The following is a 25734-nucleotide window of genomic DNA, read 5'->3' as shown; positions in this document are numbered from 1 at the left end:
GCTTGCAGTGAGCTAAGATCCGGCCACTGCACTCCAGCCTGGGCGAAAGAGGCAGACTCCGTCTCAAAAATAAATAAATAAATAAAAGTAGCCTGTTATATTTTATATAAGCCTTGTGGTAACCACAAAGCAAAAACCTACAGTAGATACATAAAAGATAAAAAGTAAAGAACAAAGCATACCACTAAACAAAATCACCTAATCACAAAGACAGTAAGAGAGGAACAAAGGAACAAAGGATCCACAAAACAACCAAAGAAAAAATATCAAAATGACAATAATGAGTCCATACCTATCAATAATTACCTTGAATGTAAATGGATTAATTATCCAATCAAAAGACAGAAAGTGTATTAACAAATATGCCCAACTACACACTGGCTAGAAGAGACCCCTTTCACCTTTAAGGATACACACAGATTGAAATGAAAGGATGAAAAAAGCAAATTCCATGCAACTTGAAACCAAAAGATAGCTGATATGGTTTGGCTGTGTCCCCACCCAAATCTCACTTTGAATGTAGTTACCATAATCCCCACATGTCCTGGGAGGGGCCTGGTGGGAAGTAATTGAATCTTGGGGGTGGTTACTCGCATGCTGTTGTTCTCATGATAGTGGGTGAGTTCTCATGAGGTCTGATAGTTTTATAAGGGGCTTTTTCCCCTTTTGCTTCGCACTTCTTGGTGCCACCATGTGAAGAAGGACATGTTTGCTTCCCCTGCTGCCATGATTGTAAGTTTTCTGAGGGCTCCCCAGTCCTGCTGAACTGTGAATCAATTAAACCTCTTTCCTTTATAAATTACCAGGCCTCAGGATGTCTTTATTAATACGATACCAGAGGTAGCTATGCTTATATCAGATAAAATAAACAAAGAAGGTCATTATATAATAATGAAGGGGTTAATTCATCAACAGTATATAACAATTATAAATATATATGCACACAACATCAAAGCACCTAGATATGTAAAGCAAATTTTAATAGTTTTGAAGGAAGAAATAAGCTGTAATATAAAAACAGCAGAGGACTTCAGTACCCCACTTTCAGCAATGGACAGATTATCCAGGCAGAAAAGCAAGAAAAATATCTTGGATTCACACTACACTTTAGATCAAATGGGCCTAATAGACATTACAGAATATACCATCTAACACCAGGAGAATGCATATTCTTCTTAAGTGCACATGAAACTTGTTTAGTGGCCTAGATAAGAGTAGATCATACAGTATAGACCCCTAAACAAATCTTAACAAAGTTAAAATTGAAATCATGTCAAGTATCTTTTCTAACCATAATGGAATTAAACCAGAAATCAATAACCAGGAAGAATTTTAGAAAATTCACAAATACATAAAAATTCAACAACATGCTCCTTAACAACCAATGGGTCAAATAAAAAATTTAAAGAGAAGTTTAAAAATATCTTGAGACAAACAAAAATAGATACACAACATGCCCAAACTTATGGGATGTAGCAAAAGCATTTCTAAAAGGGAATTTTATAGCAATAAATGCCTACAACAAAAGGTAAGAAAGATCTCGAACAACAAATCAAGGAGGTAGAAGGAAAAAGAACAAACTAAGCCCAGAGTTAGTATAATGAAAGAAATAATAAAGGTAAGAGCATAAATAAATGAAATAGAGATTAGAAAAAACAAGGAAGATCAATGAACAAAAGAGTTGATATTTTTGAAAAGATAATCATAACTGACATTTAGACGAAGAAAAAAGACAGAAGACTCAAATAAATAAAATCAGAAGAGATTACGACTGATACTATAGAAATACAAAAGATCGTAAGAGACCACCGTGAGTAATTATACACCAACAAATTGGATTACCTAGAAGAAATGAATAAATTTCAAGACACATACAACCTACCAAGACTGAATCCTGAAGAAATAGAAAATTTGAATAGGTGAATAACAAGTAAGAAGACTTAATTAATAATAAAAAGTCTCCCATTAAAGAAAAGCCCAGGACTTGAGGGTGTCACTGCTGAATTGTACCACATATTTAAATAAGAACTAATACAAATGCTTCCAAAAAATTGAAGAAAAGGGAATACTTCCAAATTCATTTTATGAAGCCAGCATTACTCTGTTACCAAAACCAGAACACTACAATAAAAGAAAATTATAGGCCATATCCGTAATGAGCATAAATTCAAAAGTCCTGAACAAAATACTAGCAAATCGAATTCAAAAGCAAGTTAAAAGCATTGTTCATCATGATCAAGTGAGATTTATCCCTGGAATGCAACGATAGTTCAACATATGCGAATCTATAAATATGAAGCACCACATTAACAGAATGAAGGACAAAAACCATATAAACAGCTCAATGGATGAGAAAAAGCATTTTACAATATTCAACATCTCTTCATGATAAAAAAAAAAAACCAATTAGGCATAGAAAGAATATACCTCAACACAATAAAGGCCATACATGACAAATCCACAACTAACGTCATACTCAATGGTGAAAAACTCAAAGCATTTTTCCTAAGATCAGAAACAAGAGGAGGATGCCCACTCTTGCCACTTCTAGTCAACATAGTACTAGAAGAGCAATTAAGGAAGAGAAAGAAATAGAAGGCATCTAAATTGGAAACAAGGGAGTTAAATGTTCTCTGTTTTCAGATGACATGATCATATATATTGAAAACCCTAAGATTGCCACTAAAAAATTCTTTGAACTAATAAACGAATTCAGTAAAGTTGCTGGAGACAGTCAACATACCAAAGTCAGTAGCATTTCTGTATGCTAACAGTGAACTATCTAAGAGAAAAAAACCAAGCAAACAATATCATTTACAATGGCTACAAAAATCAAAATACATAGGAATAAATTTAACCAAGGAAATGAAACACATGTGTACTGAAAGCTATAAAACATTGATGAAAGAAACTGAAGAAGATACAAATAAATGGAAAGACACTATATGTTCATGGATTTGAAGAATTAATATTGTTAAAGTGTCCACACTACTCAATGTAATCTACAGATTCAATGTAATCTCTGTCAAAATTCTAATGTTATTTTTCATAAAATAGCAATAACTAAAATTCATATGGAACCACAAAATCCCCCAAATAGCCAAAGCAATCTTGAACAAAAAGAACAAAGTTGAAGGCATCACACTCTCTGATTTCAAAATCTATTATTAAGCTATTATAATCAAACAGCATAGCACCTACACAAAAATAGACACATCAACCAATGTAATAGGTTAGAAAGCCTAGAAATAAACCCAAGTATTTACAGTCAATTGACTTTCATCAAAGGTGCCAAGAATGTACAATAAAGAAAGGATAGTCTCTTCAGTCAGTGGTGTTGGGAAAGCTGGGTGTCCACATGCAAAAGAACAAAACGGGACGCTTATCTTACACTATATACAAAAATCAACTAATAATGGATTAAAGACTTAAACATAAAACTTGAACCTGCAAAACTACTAGGAAAAAAAATAGAGGAAAAGCTCCACGACATTGGTCTGGGTAATGATTTATTGCCTAGGACCCCCAAATCACAGGCAGCTAAAGCAAAAGTAAACAAAATGGAATTAAATCAAACTAAAAACCTACTGCATGGTCAAGAAGACAATCAACAAAGTGAAAAGACAATGCAAAGATTGGGAGATAATATTGCAAACCATACGTCTGATAAGGGGGTAATATCCAACATATATAAGAAACTCAGTTTAATAGCAAGAAAACAACACAATTTTTAAATATAGACAATGGATCTGAACAGATATTTCTCAAAAAAAACATACAAATGACCAATAGTTATATGAAAAAATGCTCAACATCTCTAATCTTTAGGGAAATACAAATTAAATCCGCAATGAGATATCACTGCATACCTCTTGGAATGGCTATTGTCAAAAAGATGAAATATAGGAAGTGTTAGGATGTGGAGGGAGCCTTGATACACTGTTGGTGGGATAGAAACTAGTACAGCTGTTTTGGAAAATAGTATGGAAATTTCTCAAAAAACTAAAAATAGAATTATCATATCATCCAGTAATCCCACTACTGAGCACATATCCAAAGGAAATGAAATCCATATGTTGAAGAGATATCTGCAATCCCATGTGTAATGCAGGATTATTCACCATAACCAAAATATGGGATCAAGCTAGGTGACCACTGACAGATGAATGGATAAATGTGGTATGTATACCCAATGGAATGCTCTTCAACTTTAATTAAAAGGAAATCCTGTCCTTTTCAACAATGTGGATGAAACTGAAGGGCATTATGTTAAGTGAAATAAGCCAGGCACAGAAACACAAATACAGCACAATCTCACTTATATGTGGAATCAAAAAAAGTTGAACTCATAGAAGCAGAGAGTAGAATGGTGGTTATCAGGAACAAGGCTGGGGTAGAGGTTAAGGAGATGTTGCTCATAGGATATAAAATTTCTGTGAGGAGGAAAAAATTCAAGACATCTATTGTACAACATAGTAACTGTAGTTAATAACAATGTATTATATCCTTGAAACTTAATGAAAGTAGATTTTAAATGCTCTCACCTAAAAAAAAAAGTATGTAAGGTAATGCATATGTTAATGAGCTCAATCTAGCTATTCCAGAATGTATCCATATTTCAAAACATCATTTTATACACAACAAGTATACACAATATGTATTTGTCAATTAAAATAGAATAATTTAAAAAGAAAGGTGATGCTATTCTCTGCATTTAAGCAGGAAAAAAGCCTCATGCTCAATTTCCTTTTTTAAAAAAAGTTAGGCATGGAGGGGAAGATAAATGAGGTATTTGTGGTGATGGTGATGGTAGATGTTTTCTAGTTTTCTTTAGAGGGAGAAGAACTGTGTACATTTTACTATTATTTGAAATATTTGTGATATTTTCCCTAAGGGGTCATACTTCCCATACAGCCTTCCCTTGGTTTTTCCATTTCTCTTTGTCCTCAGACACTAAATCAGCAGTTTTCCATGTGAAGAAAATTGCTCCCTTTTCCAAGAACGAAGCCCGCATGAGCAGAACCTTTTCCAAATCACTGAGGATGTAAATGTGATCCCAAAGTAAACCACTGAGATTTGGGTGTTTGTTGCTATTACAGCATTACTTAGTCTATCTAGTCTGATTGCAAAATCCTAAGTTAGTAAAATGAGACCACCAGATACTGTGCTTGATTCAATTCTTATCAGTGATCACCTTTGGAATGCAGCCTTTTAGGACTGTTTGTGTTTGGTTATGATACAAGTATGTTTTAAAATGTTTTCCCCATTATATTTAAAAATAAACATTATTCTTTATAAAGGAACAAGCCTCATCTTTTGTTACAACACTATCAATAACATTAATTGAACCCCCACTGTGTGCAGAACACTGCAGCAGAAACTGTAATCATTTTTCTGAATATTAATTTTAGGATGACATCACTTACTTTTCATTTACATGAAAAAGTAAAGGTGTAATACTTTGAAGTAATAAACAAAGAAATTTAATTAGAATAATATACAATCAGAGGTGGATTTTACCATGACGCTAATGAAGCTTAGGCTTCAGGAACCTTCATTTGCACAGGTACCTTCTAAGACTGTATTCATAATTTAATATTATTTTACTTTAAAGGACCCCAGATGTGTATAAGCTTCAGGCCCCACCAAATCTGGCTCTTTCCCTCAATACTACCACATATGAAAGCATGAAAACAAAGAACTATAAGAGTCCTAAGAATAAACGGCAGCACTCCCACACTGGAGCAAGTACACAGAATCTGTGTATCTCACCTCCCAGAAATAGGGTTTTTGGAAAGGTGAACCTGAAGTTTGAGTTCTGTAGTGAGATTTAAAACTGAGTCAGCAGAGTGAACAGGCAACCTACAGAATGGGAGAAAATTTTTGCAATCTACTCATCTGACAAAGAGCTAATATCCATAACCTACAAAGAACTCAAACAAATATACAAGAAAAAAAAACAAGCAACCCCATCAAAAAGTGGGCAAAGGATATGAACAGACACTTCTCAAAAGAAGACATGCATACAGCCAATAGACACATGAAAAAATGCTCATCATCACTCGCCATCAGAGAAATGCAAATCAAAACCACAATGAGATACCATCTCACACCAGTTAGAATGGCAATCATTTAAAAAGTCAAGAAATAACAGGTGCTGGAGAGGATGTGGAGAAATAGGAACACTTTTACACTGTTGATGGGACTGTAAACTAGTTCAACCATTGTGGAAAACAGTGTGGCGATTCCTCAAAGATCTAGAACTAGAAATACCATTTGACCCAGCCATCCCATTACTGGGTTTATACCCAAAGGATTATAAATCATGCTGCTATAAAGACACATGCACACATTTGTTTATTGCAGCACTAGTCACAATAGCAAAGACTTGGAATCAACCCAAATGTCCATCAGTGACAGACTGGATTAAGAAAATGTGGCACATATACACCATGGAATACTATGCAGCCATAAAAAAGGATGAATTAGTGTCCTTTGTAGGGACATGGATGCAGCTGGAAACCATCATTCTCAGCAAACTATCGCAAGAACAGAAAACCAAATACCGCATGTTCTCACTCATAGATGGGAATTGATCAATGAGATCACTTGGACACAGGAAGGGGAACATCACACACCAGTGCCTATTGTGGGGAGGGGGTAGGAGGGAAGGATAGCATTAGGTGATATACCTAATGTAAATGACGAGTTAATGGGTGCAGCACACCAACATGGAACATGTATACATATGTAACAAACCTGCACGTTGTGCACATGTACACTAGAACTTAAAGTATAATAATAAAAAATAAAATAAAATAAAACTGAGTCAGCGGGTGCATCTGTAACTGTAAGGCAGGAGGATATATTCAGCCTCAGGCAGAGTCCCCTTAACCTGGAAACTACCTGTATTAGTCTGTCTCACACTGCCAATAAAGACATACCCAAGACTGGATAATTTATAAAGGAAAGAGGTTTAATTGACCCACAGTTCCACATGGCTTGGCAGGCCTCAAAATCATGGTGGAAAAGCAAGGGACATCTTATATGGCAGCAGGCAAGAGAGGAGAGCCAAGTGAAAGGAGAAACCCTTATAAAACCAACAGGTTGGGCGCGGTGGCTCATGCCTGTAATCCCAGCACTTTGGAAGGCCAAGGCGGGCGGATCATGAGGTCAGGAGATTGAGACCGTCCTGGCTAACATGGTGAAACCCCGTCTCTACTAAAAATACAAAAATTAGCTGGGCGTGGTGGCACATGCCTGTAATCCCAGCTACTCGGGAGGCTGAGGCAGGAGAATTGCTTGAACCTGGGAGTTGGAGGTTGCAGTGAGCCAAGATCGACCCCCAAACACTCCAGCTTGGCGACAGAAAAAAAAAAAAAATCAGATCTCATGAGACTTATTTACTATTATGAAAACAATATGGGGGAAGCTGCCTCCATGATTCAATTATCACCACCTGGTCCCACCCTTGACATGTGGAGGTTATTACAATTCAAGATGAGATTTGGGTGGGGACACAGCCAAACCTATCACTGCCCAACCTGCAAGGCCAGTGTCAGTGTACCCATCATAGCATTTTCCCATCATGTGGCTTTCATTTTATTATCCAAAAACTATTTGAGCAAGTTATTAGTCGTCTTCATAAAAGTTCCAGTTTTTACTGAGATCATTTTTTCTAGAAGTCCTTTCATCTTGAAAATAAGTTTTCTTATGGTTGATGGTAATACTTTTTCTTGAGGTTTAAGTAACTATTTTTCTCAATTAATCTTGTCAACTTCTAGATCTGCAACAATGGATATTGTACTGCTCATCATCTGTTCAGGAATTCCCCATTGAAAGGAGAGGTCTGTGCAGTCATAGAAGTTGTAATGTGACCCATTAAGGATTTCTTTCTCCTGCTAAATTTTGAATGGGAACTGAATGAATACACTGCCTCTATTTTTAATAATTCCTTTCCTATGCAAAAACGTGTGGGTCATGGTGAAGTTTAATCACAACCCAATGTTCATTTATGAAATACTGTGAACTGCAATTAGTCATGTACAAATATGAAGCACCATTATCATGTGCATGTTAGCAGGTCCTCAACAAAGTTTTTGAATTATGAAACAAACAAGAGCCTTTGCATATACATGTATGCTTTCAGAGTGAATTTAAAATATTCCTTTTCATATGTATTATTATAAAAACTTTATGTTAAGGTGATCCATGGACCTCAAATCTATAATCAGCTTACATTGCAAGAAAAGATTTTAAAATCTAGATATATATTTATATGTATATGCCTACATTTATACATGTAATATTAGTAGGTGAACTAAAGCCCTTATCAGAAAATCACATAAATAAGTTTTATACCAATTAAATTAGAGGAAGAATGTGAGCAAATAAGTACTACTTATGGGCTGTTTTCAGTGGATTTGAACTAATCATTAGGTTATATTTCAGCTCTAATATAATATTACCTTATAATGTAAAATATAAGTTCATGTTGCCTTTTGAAGTTGGGATGTTCAACCAGCTGGAAAACCTTATATCTCATATGAAAAAAAAATACAAAATTTAGGATGCCTTTTGAAGGGGTCCATTTTTAGTCCTTTTAATAGTTAGGGTTTCCTAAGTTATGAAATATTTAAATGGTGGCTCAAGCAAATTAAATTTTATTTATTTCATTTTAACATAAGAAGTCTTAAGACAGGAAGCTGTTGATATTGATTTGTGGCCCAAGGATAGAAGGCCAAGGTTGGTAAATTTTGTGGCCTTTTCTTCATTAAATGGCAATTACAGATTCAGCCATCAAACTAATTTCTAGACAGTGAGAAAAGACAAGAGGAAAATATAAAAGGGATAGTACATGTATCAGGAAAACAAGGGCTTTCCCAGAAGTTCAACATACTTTTGCCTAGTTCTCACTGGCCACAACTGTGACACATCATCAATGCTGTCTGCAAGGAAGACTGGAAAAGAGAATTCTGTTTCATTATTATTATTATTATTATTATACATAATAAATACATAATTTATTATGTATTCTTCCATCCCCCATACTAAAGAAAGATAAAGGAAAGAGAATTAGAATGGATGAGTGAAGCAACTTATAGTATCTCCCATCATCCTTAAAGTTAGATTTCCTAAAAAATGTTATATTGACTGTAATAGGATAATTTTGTTATCCAAGGATTTTTGAACAATGTGTTTGTTACAGAATTTCATAGAGTTTCAGAAATTCATCTACCTGATTTTAGTGACCATATCTAACCCATCTAGGTTTTACAAATGAAGAAGATCCACAAATTAATGAAGTTAGATCCACAAATTCTAACTTTCTTGCCCAAGACAACAGTCCAGAATTAGTTATTCTAGAACCAAGAGCCCACTCTGATTTATCACACGGCTTCTGTGTTAGCATCCTCCTCCCAGTGTAACCCCTGTCCATTATGCCTTTTCTGTGTAAGTACTTTTTAAAAACAGTTTTAAAGAGAGAGAAAGAAAGAAAAGTATGCCTCCCATGCTCTAGCTTATTTCCATCTACTGAGCCAAAATTCCAATTACATAGCAAAGATATCTCAATATATTGGTATGATTTTGATTAATATGAAAAGACAGTTTTACATTATAACCCTCTTTTTCTGCTGCCCCCATTCTAAACCTTCTGCTGTTAACTTTGGAGTTATTATGTCTGAACATTAAGAATACTGGAACGAATCTTCCTTTACTAAGGATAATTGTAACTGCCTATTAAGGAGTACAGTCTCATCTGTACCTCCTTGGAGCTGTCTGAGAAGATAGGATACATCCACAAAATAGTCTCAAGAAAATTCAAGTTTAGAAAAAACGATTAATTTTGAAAGCAATTTTAAAAATGTTTGTTTTACTATAGTTTTGCTCATTAAAATCTTTATGTTCTGTTAAATATAATTGGAAAACAGAATTTTTTCTTAGAGTTTATTTTTAAAATTTTAATCTCTAGATTTTATTATGTAACAAGCTCTACTAGTTATTTATATATTCCCAATTTTTATTTTCATGTAATTCAGGAACATTTAGAAGACATTAAGTAGGCTGGGCATGGTGGCTCACGCCTATAATCCCAGCATTTTGGGAGGCCAAGTCAGGTAGATCACCTGAGGTTGGGAGTTTGAAACCAGCCTGGCCAACATGGTGAAACCTCATCTGTACTGAAAATTCAAAAAAATTAGCTGGGCGTGGTGGTACATGCCTGTAATCCCAGCTACGTGGGTGACTGAGGCAAGGGAATTGCTTGAACCTGGGAGGCAGAGGTTGCAATGAGCCAAGATGGCACCATTGCACTCCAGCCTGGGTGACAAGAGCGAAACTCCATCTCAAAAAAAAGAAAAAAAAAAAAGCATTAAGTAAATTAACATTATGTCATTGTCTTTTAAAAAATAGTTCATTGTAATGTGGATTTGTTTAAAATATGTAAGCTTTATTTATTCTAAGCTAAAGAACTCCAATAAACAGGTTTTAAATGGTCTCAGTTGGCAGACAATTTTTAAAAGATAAAATACTAAGACTGTAGAGCTAAATTCACATAATTACCATGTTACACTGAACAGAGTATCAAGAAATAAGACAATGGTGGAATAGAGCAGAGGGTACCATGGACTTGACTTACGGGTGGCATTGCTCAGAGGTTTTTTTGTTTTTTTGTTTTGTTTTGTATTGTTTTGTTTTGTTTTGTTTTGAGATGGAGTCTCACTCTGTCGCCAGGCTGGAGTGCAGTAGCACAATCTCGGCTCACTGCAACCTTGCTCAGAAGTCTTTTACTGGTCAAGTAGGCAAATTTACTATGAAAGTAAAAACATGTCTTTACAGATATTTCTGTCATTAAAAAGTAAACACAAACAAAGATCTACAGATAGACAGTGAACGAGTAATAGTCTGACAATGAATTCTGATGGCATGAGGAATGTATTTGCTTTTTAAAAGTTATGCAAAATTACAAACACCCCCCGCCACACACACACACTTCAAAGGTTTATTTTATGCTCATGAAATTGGTTCTTGGCAGGTCGGCTATCAGTCTCTTCTACAATGTCTCTATTCCAGGGCCTAGGCACGTAGAACATAGCTATCCTGAAAGGGCATTCTCATAATGGAGGAAACAAAGCTATGGTGGATGGGTGCACTGGCTCTAAAGGCTTCCACATGAGAGTTACATACATCTGCTCTGCCCATATTTCATTAGCAAAAGCAAATCATTTGGCCATGCCTAACTTCAGTGGAAAGAGGTATAATCGTCTCATTGGGAGGAAGTTCAAGTAGTATTGAACATATTGTAATATTTATTAAGGATTTCCTATATATAAAGCACTAGATTAGATGCTAGCACGTAGACGATCTCGTTTAATTTTTACAACCCTACAATTTGGGTACTGATAATTGTCACCGTTAAAGAAGACGAAATTAAGTCAGAATAAAGTTAACTAGTTAAATCTCACAGCTAATGAATGAATAATGAAGCCTAATTCAGACACAGACAGTCTGACTTTGGGGCCCAGCTCCTAACAAATTATACTAAAGTAGCAACACAAGGTTCTACTGCACAGTTTATTGAATGCAGAAGGCAAAAGCTGCAATATTCAGAAATATGAGCAAAACAAAGGAAGCACCTAAGACTTGAGCACTAAGTCAGCAAGTCTTGGTAATACACATATTCAGTAAACTTGATTATTTGCAAAAGCAATCCAGACCTACCTTGCAACATCCATAATAGCACAGAAAGAGGCATTTCAAGGAAATGAGGCCAAGAAGGTCAATAAGGATACCATCAGACAGATATTTATTGAAAAAGACCAAAGGCTAAGACCAAGAGGACTGAAAAAATTAACTAAGATGTGGGTCCCGGGCCTTTCAGGGATCCCTGGTTAGGAGGAATTTGTGGTCAAAACTAAACTCATACTGAATGTTTCTTTACTTATAGGTGTCTATATTAAAATGTTATCTTCAATCTTAATTTAGTAATAGTTTTATTTATAATACATTCTTGTGACATTCTCAAATAATGCCATTTTATCAAATCTAAAATTTAGTGGATATTGCTCCCAGTGAAAATAACAATCAGAACCATCCCAGACATGACCATTGGTGTTGTGATCATCATCATCACCACAGCTAACATTTAATGAGAGTTCATAGGTATCATATGTTTCTCTCTATTTACATTATCTCAATCAACCCAAATAATAACCTTGTAGTAAGAAATATACAATAAGCAACCATGAGGTAACTGAGGCTTAGAGGGATTAAGTAACTTGCATAAGTTCACGGAACTGGTAAGTCGTGAACCAAGATTAGACTCCAGGTCTGTCGGACTCTATGGTTTGGCTTTCACACTGGTGCTTAGGCAATTCCTTCCTTTGTTCACTCCAGAATGAGTTAAGAGAAGTAGGCAGGAGTACACAGAATTAAGCCCAATCTGATACAATTACATGAAAGGTACATGAGATTAATCAATTAGTTTATGTTCCAAACCCAAAACTTTACTTTTCCCCCATTTTCACTCACATCCATCAAAATAAAAACAGTATGATATTGATTATATTCTAGTGCAAATACATTTCCGTTACTTTGGTCACCTTAAGCAGGGTAAGCTTACTGCTGTAGCTATAGAATTGTTTCTAGGGACAAGTGTGGACAAACTAATATGTGAGCTGCTACCAGCATTTCCAGCTGATTGAGTCCACTCTTTTACTGCTCACCCAAATCAACCCAGTCCTCTTTCTCGTTTGTCCTAACAGGCCCAGTTGCTGCTGCTGCTTCTTTCTCAAGCTATTCAACATAAAATTGTTCAGGTGTGCAATTAGAACTCAGTTATCACATAAACTTATTAAATAAAATGCTGCATATTTCTTGCAGTCCTATTATTCCTTGGTTCTAATTCTGGCCCTCTGATATACTAACAAAGGAGAAAGTTTTTTAAAAATTAAAAATTAAGTTAGACTTTGAATATAAATCACATTCTATAGTAAACCACTTATCTTGAATGGACAAGTAGTTGTCTGAATGGATAAAGAAATGAACACAATATTGACTGAGCACATTATTAAATGCGTCAATTCACTTTGGATTCCAACCTTAATTGTTCATTTATGCTCAGCTCTTCATCATTTGTGGCTTTGTGTAATCAATAATCAGTAAACGGGTCACATTTTCAGTTTAATTGCAATGTAGTTTCAGTTTCATGGTAATTGGGTCACATTTTGCAGTTTAAAGAGAATTATTTCATTCATTCTCTTCTCAGTCAGCCCAGATGGCTGACCTCTGCAGACTGCATCACCTGGCTTCCTTGCCTTTGGGCACCCGGTTGGGTTTGGCCAGTGTGAGGGTCAGAAAGAGAGGTCACATATTATTTAGCACCACCACTCCCAGCTCTGTCTGCTGGGCCATAACTTGGTAGTGACTGCATGCCTCTTCAGCTTGAAGTTTCCAGAGCTACAGCTCTTACAGGGTTTGTTAAATTGCCCTCACTTCTCAACTTGTCAGACCTAGGGATACTAAGGACTTGCTGCTATTGCTGCAAGAATACCAGAAGTACCCAGTTCCTAGGTACTTTATTACTTGTTGACTTTTTTAAACCTTGCCTATACCTCTGTAAGTTGTCACTGAAGCCCTTTTTACACCTTTGATTGTGCTATCTGTTTTTCTGCCTGGACTATTATATAGGCTAAAACCACCTGTAATAAGCATAACTCTTTAAGTCAGTCAACCACAAAATATTCTGATTGAGGCTACCATGTTGCTCTATCATCATCACTAGAATAAGATTGGATACCTGTTTTAAGGCACACCAGGCAGCTCCCTAAAGCTTAAAATTCCAAGGTTTCCCAAGAATGCTGGATTTTCCCACCTAACTGGATTAAAGGTATCTAGGACATGCTTGTATTTATCCAAGCTTTAGTCTCACTGATGAAGGAAGAATCACTGTGTGTGTGTGTGTGTGTGTGTGTTTCAATGCAATTATGAACATGTATATCTTCAATGCATATATCTAATACAATAATAGTAGTATCAATATGACAAGTAGAGCATTGCAAGGTGATGAATCCTTCAGTTAAAATAGATACATTGTGGACCAAAAAGGAATTTGTTTTTGAAGTACTTGTCGCAGAAAAGCATTCTTTCCATTATAGTGTGTTATTAGGGGCTAGGTTGAAGAATCAAGAATTCTATTAGTCTTCAAAAGAGAGTGTCAATACTTCCAACCAGGCAATTTTAGAATAGATTATCTGAGACCATAATTAGCATTAGAAGAACTGGAAAAACAGGAAATTTCAGATTTGAGGATAACCACTACATATAAAGGGGAAAAAATGTGCCCATAAGGTTATTTTATTAACATGGTGGTTCATATCAAATCTACTAAACAACAAAAATAAGTGAGCTTGTTGGGAAAAAGATATAGATCAAAATCATAAACAAAAGTGACCTTTAATGATTTCAAAAGTAATCAGCAAAATTCAGATGATTCAATGAATAGGGACTAATCTCCTAATGCAGTAAGGAAAAGTTTAAATTAATTCTGCCGGTTTGGGACTGTATTTCCATATTATACCTCCAACCTTGGCATTGATTTGTATTTTTAAGGTAATGTCTGTATTTTACCTCTTATGGATGCATTTATTTTTATGCTTTAAAGAAACTGACTTTCTCTAGATAAATCCAAAGTGTTGTAAATCCCCAGTACCATCAATAGCATCTTCCTATTCTTTTAAAAGAGATTTTGATCTTTTGTTCTTGAGCGAGAATGTTCTAGTGTCAGTTGAAAACCCCTGAAAAACATATTTCAGCAGCTAAATTTTACAGGGTATTACTTACTTCATAACAGTTGCATACTTTAGTGCTTTAAAAATCATTTTAGATTGGTAATATGTTTCTTAAATATGTATCCTCTTCTCTCTACTGCCCCAGGGTTTGTTCAGACTTGTGCATTTAATACTCAAAAATGAAGTGCTACTTTCCCTAACTCTTTGGCTGACTAGTAAGAAAGGCATATTTTGTCATCTTTAAATATGAAATGCATCCATAATTTTAAAAATATGTTACTTTATAGCCTCACAAAGACTGAAGTAAAAAATATAGGGCACAGGAGACATAAATTATGTTTTCTGGGAAAGCTTACTGGGAAAATATTCTTTTCTGCTTGTTTTTCTCACTTAGAAGTTTTAAAGGGATGAAGTAGCTATTTCCCCAGAAAGGACTAGTGAATTATAGGACAACTGATAGGCTATCTTCACAAATCCTTATATTGAAATGCTATTTTAATATATTTCATATGGAATTATAGCAAATCCTCTTTTCTCCTATTTCAAATTGATTTAACCTCAATAGTAGCCAAAATATTAAGCTACAACAGAATATACTTTTGAAGATTAATTCCTATATTTCATCATTATGACTTTTCTTAGATTTTATTATAAACTTAGTATGTATAATGGAAAAGTTTAACTGTTTGAGGGTACTCTATTTAAAACTTTGAATTAAATATAGTGGATTGAACATGTACTTACTTATCTTAGCTTCCCCTAAAACCCCATTAAAATGACAGTGAAGGTTTTTAAAAGCATAAATCCATGAAAATACAAAGAGTGAGAAAGAAGATGAGAACACCACAATTTTAGAGGCTGGAAAACAAAACGGATGAATGTAACTGACTTAGAAGCCAAGAGAAAGCTCAAACTAGAATTTAGTCAACCCACAACTCATGAGTCAGAAGTAACGGGTACCTGTAAAAGTGCAATTTCAAAGGGGCAAGAGTTGAAATAATGGAAGGAAACCCTGGACAATGTTTCACATTTCAAGTTCTCAGCAGCCACATGTAGCTAGTAGCTATGATATCAGACAGTGTTGAGTTAGGTATACTGGCTCTGAGAATTTTCATTCGACCTTAGGAGATGACCTAATAGTGGATCACTGAATGGCTAGGGAAAGTGAGGAGACATATCTGCACATTACATTGGTAACTAGACCACATGGTGAACTGACTTGAAGCGTCAGACCCCACTTGGCACTGTCCAGTTGATGCCCAGATTTTAGGAATTTGATTAATATGCCCTGGCATGGAATGAGTACAATCCTAGTAATCTTGTAGTTTGAGGACAGGATTCTCTTAAAAGAGAAGGAAAAGGTATATTCTGGGTGTTTGAAAAGTGAGATGCTTAAGAGGTAGGGCAGAATTTGAAAATAAAGAACATAATAAAGGTTGGGCATGGTGGCTTACACCTGTAATCTCAGCACTTTGTGAGACTAAGGTGGGCTGACTGCCCGGGTATTTGAGACCAGCCTGGACAACATGGTGAAACTCATCTTTACAAAAAAAAAAAAAACATACAAAATACAAAAAACAAAAATTAGCCAGGTGTGGTGGTATGTACCTGTAGTCCCAGCTACTCGGGAGTCTGAGGTAGGAGGATAGCTTGAGCCAGGGGATGTCGAGACTGCAGTGAGCCAAGATCACACCACTGATCTCCGGTCTAGGTGACAGAGTGAAACTCTGTCTCAAACAAAATAAAACATACACACAAATAAATGACATACTAATAAAGACCCAGGCTGTGTTTGTGAGGGTTCCCCCAATGAGAGGTTTACCATTTTGTGCTTCTGCCCTTTACACTATGTGTTCAATTACATTTGGTTGTAATAAGTTCTGTTGCCTGCAATACTTCAGTAAGTCTGATATATCCTTGTAGCTTGGTGTGGGTAATATTGTAGGGGAATAAAGGCTTAGGACAGAAAGGGAATGATGCCTGCCTAACATAGAGGGCTCTAGAGAGCCTCCTGCTGGGAAAAGGCAGTATTGCAGAGTTCCCAGAAATGACCAGAGAGGGAGAAGAGCTGAGTGCTCCGGAGCTCAAAAACGTGAGAAAAACTTTCTCTATCTCAAATATTTTTGAATATTCTAGGAGAAAATGATAATTAGAGTGTACTACTATTGGTTTCCCCAGAAAGCACTCTGAGATGGAGATTGATGTGCAGAAAGCTTATCAAGCAGAGCTCTAGGGGCCAACACCTGGGGAAAGCAGAAGGCAGCAGGATTGAGGCAGAAAGAAGATGAGTTTTGGTGCAGTCACAACAAGGCCTCAGCTGACCCCATGGGGAGCTCTGAAGCTGGGACAGCCCCTCCAGATGTCCTGAGTTGGGGTGAGGGAGCTGAGCCACTTTTATCCTTAGTTCCACCAATTGGATGCAGGCTGGCCATAGAAGGGGGCATGAATTTGGACAAAAGGCCTCCCTTCCACAGATGACATTTATTCCCACCAGCTGAGAGAAGAAGACCCTTAGTTCTGAATGGAAGATTTGGACAGCACCGTACAGCATTCATGAAAGTGGAGAATACTGGTGTATAGAAAAGTGTGAAAATTAAAAAAAATATATGTATTACATTCAGTTGTCAAATGATACAGATTAATATGGCAGGGGAAGAAAGTTTGAAAATAATTATATTAACATGAATAAGAAACTGAATGATAAAACTGAGTATAAAGATTGTGAAAATACCAAAATTTTCTTGGCATTTTATATTCCTCTCTATGCAAATTATGACCAAATAAAAATAATACATTTTTATCCAATGTTATAGTCTTTATCCAGACTTGAGAAAAAAATGTGTAGTGATTTGGAAAGTCCCCTCTTCAATACCCAGTCTCTGTCTCTCTCCCTCTTTCTCTTTCTCTTTTTCCCTCTCTTACACACACATATGCACACATACTCTTTTAAAGAGACCTGTTTTCTTTGGAAGACACTTGGATGATAAATTTATTGGCACGGATGATTGGCTACTTAAAAGACAAATGAATTAGAGTAGAAGTTGCTAAACTGCTTTGTGAGAAAAATTGATTTGGTTAAATATAGGGAAAGGTTTTGTTTTGTGGAGGGTGGAGGGTAAGCAAACCTGAAACTAGAAATGAATCATCTGGGTGGTAAGGAAGTTCCTTTGAGATAGTGGGGAATCTGGGGAAGAGAATGAAGGTGACTGCTGGTGGCCGAAGAGGAACTTTGAAGGGGAAGAACAAAGAAGGAAATTTTTATTACATTTTATCTATGTAGTATGCAATGTCAACTTTCTCATCTGTCAAACCACAAAATCTGCAATACATTCTTCATTATTCACCAATACATTATGGAGTTGAATATTTTCTGCTCTGCTTCATTTTGTTTTATTTTGAGCTGCAACAAGTGTGAGTACTGTCTTCTAGTGGCCTTGAGGTTAGAGGGCTTAGACTCCTCACTAGTCACCAGCCGCACTTGGCAACAAATGTGTTTATAGCCAAGGTGATGGTAAAACTGGGAAAATAGAGAAAATGCCTGTGTTTTACATTATCATTAAACCAACTTCAAGTATGTCAAAACACCTAAAAATCAACCTATTTGCAGCATCACCATAAGAAAATACAACTGTATTAGAACTGAGAATTTGATCTGGCGAGTACACCAATCTTATCACTTTAAATACCATATATATGTGGATGACTTCCAAATGTATATCCTAGCCTAGATCTCTCCCTCCATTCTACGTTCTGTGTCTGCTACCAGAAAGTCTGCTGAGATGCCCAAACCAGGCATCTAATTTTCCATCTGCAATAAAGTTCCGCTTAACAATTATTTCCCTCAGTTAATAATAACTCTAAACTTCCATCTACTCACGCCAAAAATTTGGATTCATGTTTGACTGCTCTCTTTCTCTCACAAGTGATATCCAATCCATTAGCAAATCTTATTAGCTTTACCTTCACAAAATATCCAGAATCCGACCACATCTCTCCACCTCCACCATTCACTCTCTAACGGTCATTACCTCTCACCTGGATCATTGCAACATCCTCTTAACCGGTCTCTCTGCTTCCACTCTTACGCCGCAGCTTATTCTCAACACAGAAGCCAACACAAACAAAAGCCAAAGACTTAGCAATGGCCTACAAAATCCCTAGATGATCTATTGCCCCACTGACTTCTCTGCACTGATGTCTTATAGCTATCTTTCATTTTCCATGGGTCTGACTGTCCCTTGAACATGCCAGACACAGCACTGCCCAGACCATTTGCATCTGCTGCTTCTTTTGCAGGAATTCCCTTCTCCCAAATATATGCAAACACACCCCTTTTAAAACTCACAAGTCACATATTTAAATTTACAAATTAACACCCCCCCCATTCTGTCACTCCTTATTCCCTTCCCTGCTTATTTCTATGGTACCAATCTCCACCAATGTACTGCATTTTTTACTTACTTATTGGAATACTATATGTCTTCACTCCATTCCCACTAGAGGCAAACTTGACAAGGACAGAGGCTTTTATCCTGTTCAGTGTTGTATCCCTAAGTGCCTAGAAGCATGCTTGGCACATAGTAGGCATGCAATAAAATTAACTTAATGAATGAATTTAACAAATTAATTTTACACTATGAATGTCTGAGAATGTTAGTGCCTTCATCTTGATTTTTCTTTTGAGAATTTTATTGTGTCTCAATCTACGTATCTTTTCATTGATGCTCTACAAATTGGAGAGTTTCATTTGGCAATTTCACTTTGTAGTATTTTTTTTTTTAAATCCAGTCTGCTCAGGTTTGCTGTTACGAGGCAGATTACCTGCTGAGCATAATTTTACTGTGAGTATATTCAGGAGGCAATACAAGAGATGCTTATGATACAAAACTCCAAATCCCAAACCCTCTCAGTTCATTCCTTGTGTAAAACACAGAGTTGCATATAACATTTCTAACAAAATGCAATCATCTGGGGAAGGTAGAGTGGAAAAATAAGTGGATGGCTTGAAAGAAAAACACTGGAACTTGCAATTTGCCTTTCATAAATTCACACAGTAAGAAATTCATCTAAAAATGGAAATTCTAAAATGACTAGAAAAAATATATGATGTTACAAACCAAATCTTTATTTTTCTATCTCTTCTTTTGTGCAAGTGGCTTCCATGTTCTGTGATTTCATCACCCAGAAGGGACTGTCTGCATTGGTAAATACACTCCTGGGACCCATCTGTCCTTTCATCCCCATCAATCAGAAACACTTAGTGACTGTCCACTGCTGATACAAGATACTGTGATGCATTTTTAAAAATTTCTTTTTGAATACTTTAAGTTCTGGGATACATGTGCAGAACGTTCTGGTTCATTACATAGGTATACTCATGCATGGTGATTTGCTGCCCGTCATCTACATTAGGTATTTCTCCTAATACTATCCCTCCTCTGAACTAGACAATGCCTTCCTTAATCTTTTTAGTTTTTCCAGTTGGAATGAGGAACATTGGAAAGACAACAATATCTCATGAATTCACACTCCACTAAAGCTGAATTTGTGATTAAGAAGGTCAGACTAATGTTTATCCTTTCCGTAAAGAAAGTCATTGTTTTTATTTTTTGTTATTGTCATATTGTTTTGTTTTGTTTTGTGTTTTCCTTTTTAGACAGAGTTTCGCTCTTTCACCCAGACTGGAGTGAAGTGGCGTAATCTCAGCTCACTGCAACCTCCACCCTCTGGGTTCAAGCAATTCTCCTGCCTCAGCTTCCTGAGTAGCTGGGATTATTGATGCCCACCACCACACCCAGCTGATTTTTTTTTTTTTTTTTTTTTTTTTTTTAGTAAAGAAGTGGTTTCGCCATGTTAGCTAGGCTGGTCTTGAACTCCTGACCTCAGGTAATCCACCAGCCTGTGCCTCCCAAAGTGCTAGGATTACAGGTGTGAGCCACTGCACCCGGCCAAGAAAGTCTTTGTTAAGTAGATGAACATTTTCACAAAATTTTATGAAAACTTTTTCAACTACTTTAGACCACTATTTTCAACTGCCTTTAAGCATTTAAGAACACTCACTTAAACATAGCTCACTGTTATACTATTTAGAAATAATTTTGATCTATTTACTAAAAGCAAGTCAGTAAAATACATCTAAGCCAACTTTTCCTTCAGACTCAGTTATGGTATCTTCTTTAAAAGAGGAAAAAGTGTCATTATTTTCAAATATCATATCCAGACATTAAAAATTTAGTTGGGGCTTTTTAATGTTAAATATAAATTAGAATACTTTTTAAAATACTTGTACCAAATTTTAAAATGTTCTTATAACAAGTTATATAGAAATACATACAAGTGCTCTGTAGGTAGGGGGAGAATGGCAAAATGAAAGAAAGAAGGAAAAAGGAAAGAGAAGGAAAGAAGAAAGAAAGAAAGGAAAGAAAGAAAGAGAGAGAAAGAAAGAGAAAAAGAGAGAAAGAGGAAAGAAAGAAAGAGATAGAGAGAAGAAAGAAAGAGAGAAAGGGAAAGAAAGAAAGAAAGAAAAAAGGAAGGAAAGAAAGAATGAGAGAGAGAAAGAAAGAAAAAGAAAAGAAAAAGAAAGGAAGGAAGGGAGGGAGGAAGGGAAGGAAGGAAGAAAGAGAGAAAAAGAAAAAGAGAAAGGGGGGGGAAGGAGGGAGGGAGGAAGGAAGGAAGAAAGGAAGGAAGGAAAAGGAAAAGAAAGAGGAAGAAAAGGAAAGAGGGAGAGAAGAAGAGAAAAAGAGAATCATAAATTTAGAGTCAATGACCATATATGCTTTATCATTATATGTGAGGTAACTGAAACCAACTATGTTACAACTATAGACTATGCAGTCATACAGTCAAAGCCATCTGTGAACTGGTCCTGTCTTATTTAATTCATCCTCCAAATAAAAATATTTTGTGTACTTATTGGTAGTATTATAAATTTCCCCAAGATGAAGACCATGCAATTTGCATATTTTGTATCCCCAGTGAATATATTGATTTGGACATGGCACATACAACTTATTATCCAAGAAAACCAATAGACCAGGAGTCAGAAGTTTTACTCCTAAATCTTCTACTTAACATTTTTGGTCAACAGCATAGTATAGGTGTTTGAGAGCTCTAGACCTCCATCCTTGGGTTCATATTCTGCTTCCTCCCCTTACTAGTTCAATAAGCATGTCATAATCTCCCTGCCTTAATTTCTTCATCTGTAAAATGGGGGCATAAGAGTTGTAAATACTTTGTAGGTTTTTACAAAGATTAGATGATTTTTGGCCTGGAAAGCTCTTGGTACTATGCCTGGTACAAAGTAAATGCTCTATAAATGTTATTGCCAATGTTTACTGCCATTGTTATTATGAATGTGATGTGTATATGTAACTCATTCAACATCTCAGTGTTTAGTTTCTTCATGTATTTAGTAAAGGTAACTGCCCTGTTATACACCTGCCCTCCAGTAAAGCCAACAATGTCACCAAGGCTCATGGAAGCAGGCTGGACCCAATCTGAGCTGGAAGAAGTGTATGCACACTCAGTCAAATGGTAACACAAAGAAGGGAACAGTCAGTTGCTGCCCCGGAAACCAAACATGGAGATAGACCCACGCTAGAAGAGCAGAGCAAAATAGCAGCTGATGATACAAGGAGGGTTTAAAATGACCCAGCCAAAGTGTGGTGAGTTATGGGTAATCAGTTCAAGGCTGAGAAAGGAGCTAATCTTCAGGTTATTGAGTGTTCACTCTGGGGCTATGTGGGTTTGGGACCTGTTTTCAAAGCTGAAAGTAGAAGGAGATAGCAGGTAGGATGCCCGAATCTCCAATTTTGCCTGCTCTACACCTCACTATCCACCCTTTCCTCCATTCCCTTGCTGCTTCTTAGCTGCTGACTGCTTATTTTGTTCTGTCTCCTTCATTCTTGGTGCATGAACCAGTCTGTCTTAGCCTTCAACTCCTTAACTATGCTGATCTCCCAGTTATGCTAATCTCCTCCTCATCTTGGCCAATTCATTGACAATGATCAGGAACACACTTGTCCAGGCTGCAACTGTCTTCTACACAGGACTCAGAAAATTGTATAAAATCAGTGAACATTATAAAATTAATTTTTAAAAACGTTTTATTTTACATTCCTGATACATGTGCAGGATGTGCAGGTTTATTACATAGGTAAACTTGTGCCATGGTGGTTTGCTGCACCTATCAACCCATCACCTAGGTATTAAGCCCTGCATGCATTAGCTATTTTTCCTGATGCTCTCCCTCCCCCTGGCCCCATCTGTGACAGGCCCCAATGTGTGTTTTTTTCCCTCCCTGTGTCCATGTGTTCTCATTGTTCAGCTCCCACTAATAAGTGACAACATGCAGTATTTGGTTTTCTGTTCCTGTATTAGTTTGCTGAGGGTAACAGCTTCCAGTTCCATCCATGTCCCTGAAAAGGACATGATCTCATTCCTTTTTGTGGCTTCATAGTATTCCATTATATATATGTACCACATTTTCTTTATCCGGTCTATCATTGATGGGCATTTGGGTTGATTCCATGTCTTTGCTATTGTGAAGAGTGCTGTGATGAACATACACATGCATGTATCTTTATAATAGAATGATTTATATTCTTTTGGGTATATATCCAGTAATGGGATTGCTGGATCAAATGGTATTTCTGGTTCTAAGCCTTTGAGGAATCTCCATACTATCTTCCACAATAGTTGAACTAATTTACATTGCCACCAACAGTCTAAAAGTGTTCCTATTTCTCTACAGCCTTGATAGTATCTGTTGTTTCTTGCCTTTTTAATAATAACCATTCTGACTGGTGTGATATATCTCATTATTGTCTTGATTTGCATTTCTCTAATGATTAGTGATGTTGAGCTTTTTTTCATATGATTGTTGGCTACATGTATGTCTTCTTTTGAGAAGTGTCTGTTCATGTCCTTTGCTCACTTTTTAATGGAGTTGTTTGTTTTTTTTCTTGTAAATGTGTTCAAGTTCCTTATAGATTCTATCCATTAGAGCTTTGTGAGATGGATAGATTGCAAAAATTTTCTCCCATTCTGTAGGTTGTCTGTTCATTCTGATGATAGTTTCTTCTGCTGTGCAGAAGCTCTTTAGTTTATTTAGACACCATTTGTCAATTTTTGTTTTTATTGCAATTGCTTTTGACCTTTTTGTCATGAAATATTTTCCCATCCCTATGTCCTGAATGGTATTGCCTAGATTTTCTTCTAGGGTTTTTATAGTTTGTTTTATATTTAAATCTTTAATCCATCTTGAGTTAAAAATTAATTTTTAAAAATCCTAGGTATTCATTCAAGAGAAATGAATACTTTTACTCACACAAAAATTTGTACATAAATGTTTATAGTAGCTCTTAACTGTTTTTGGCAGCTTATAATCACCCCAAATTGGATACAACCCAAATGTCCTTAAACAAATGAATTAATAAACATACTCTGACATCTCCATATAATGGAATGTTACTCAGCAATAAAGAAGAAAGAACTGCTGATTCACATAACAACACAAATGAATCTGAAGTACCTTTTGCTAAGTAAACAAAGCCAGACCCCAAAGTCTACATAGTGTATGCTTCCATTTGTATGATTTGAAATGTAAAACTCTAGGATCAGAAAACCTATCAGTGATTGTCAGATGCTGGAGGAAGGTGAAGGCTTGACTACAAAGAGACAGCATGAGGGAATTTGGGGGTATGATAGAACAGTTTTGTGTCATAATTGTGGTGATGGATACATGACTTTATGCGTTTGTCAAATCCAATAGAACTTTATACTACAAAGCGTGAATTTTACATGACTTACAAAAGTAGAATAGTGCAGTTCCCCCAGATTAGTAGTAACGGAGCTGTCATCATGTTGAGGCCTAAATAACCTCAAGGTAAGGATGCAATCACTGGAATCCAGCAAGAGAGTCCTATAGAGGAAAGGGCCGCCTCAAAAGAAGCTGTATCTTTTAATTGAGGAACATATGCAACCCAAGATGATGTTCCAAGGAGGGATCCAGAGAAATATTAATAAGTATGCCAAACTTGCTGTCGCCTAACTCCTGATGAGATGCCTATGGGCTGAACCCTACTGAAAGCCATAGGTGAAGGAAACCCATAGATGTAGTCTGTACAGTGTATCCTTGCAAGGCACAGAAGTGGATGGAGGAGGGTGGAACATGGGTCTGGAGAAGCCAACAGAAGATAACTGCACCTTTAATAAGGCAGTGAAGGTAGGAGGTAGGAAATTAATACCTTGACTTTTCTATTTTCCCTTAATGCCTTAAACCATACATTGTATATTATGAATTAACCTTTTTCCTGTGTATGATGAAGGGTATCATCCATGAGAGATGTGAAAAAAAAAAAAATAGTCATTCACATCACTTTCTATAGGGCTTAGTTCTCTCTTGCAACTCTGTTGAGAAAGGCATGTATAGTTGGACAGAAAAGTAAAAATTAGCTTTAAAAAAAAATAGGCAAGGTGTGGTGGCTCGTGTTTGTAATCCCAACACTTTGTGAGGCTGAAGAAGGAGGATCACCTGAGGCCAGGAGTTCAAGACTAGCCTGGTCAACACAATAAGACCCTGTCTCAATTCTATTTAAATTTAAAAAAGAAAAGGAGAAGGAACAGAAGTTGCATCTTTCAAATGTTTTTAGTAGTTGGGCTGTCAAGAGCAGAAAACAAAGGAGATCTGACTAATGCACTGACTGCCAGAGGAGAAAGGAGGGTTTCGCTTTGGATAGAAGAAGAAGGACTTTTTTCTTCTCACGGTTGAAAAAAGAAGATGGAATGGATGCTGGTAAATTTTAGGTGCATATCAGGAAATTGAAGAAATTCACACATGATAACTCTTATTTTCTCTGTGCGAGATGAGAAAATTTGCATAATCCTACTTCATTTCCTGCTCTGTTATGACTATCACCTATAAAATGAAGCCGCTAGGAAATAG

Source organism: Trachypithecus francoisi, unplaced genomic scaffold (genome assembly GCF_009764315.1).
Source record: "Trachypithecus francoisi isolate TF-2019V2 unplaced genomic scaffold, Tfra_2.0 Lachesis_group4, whole genome shotgun sequence".
In the NCBI taxonomy this organism is placed as follows: domain Eukaryota; kingdom Metazoa; phylum Chordata; class Mammalia; order Primates; family Cercopithecidae; genus Trachypithecus; species Trachypithecus francoisi.
The sequence above is the reverse complement of the archived record's forward strand: the minus strand, read 5'-3'. Positions refer to the sequence as shown.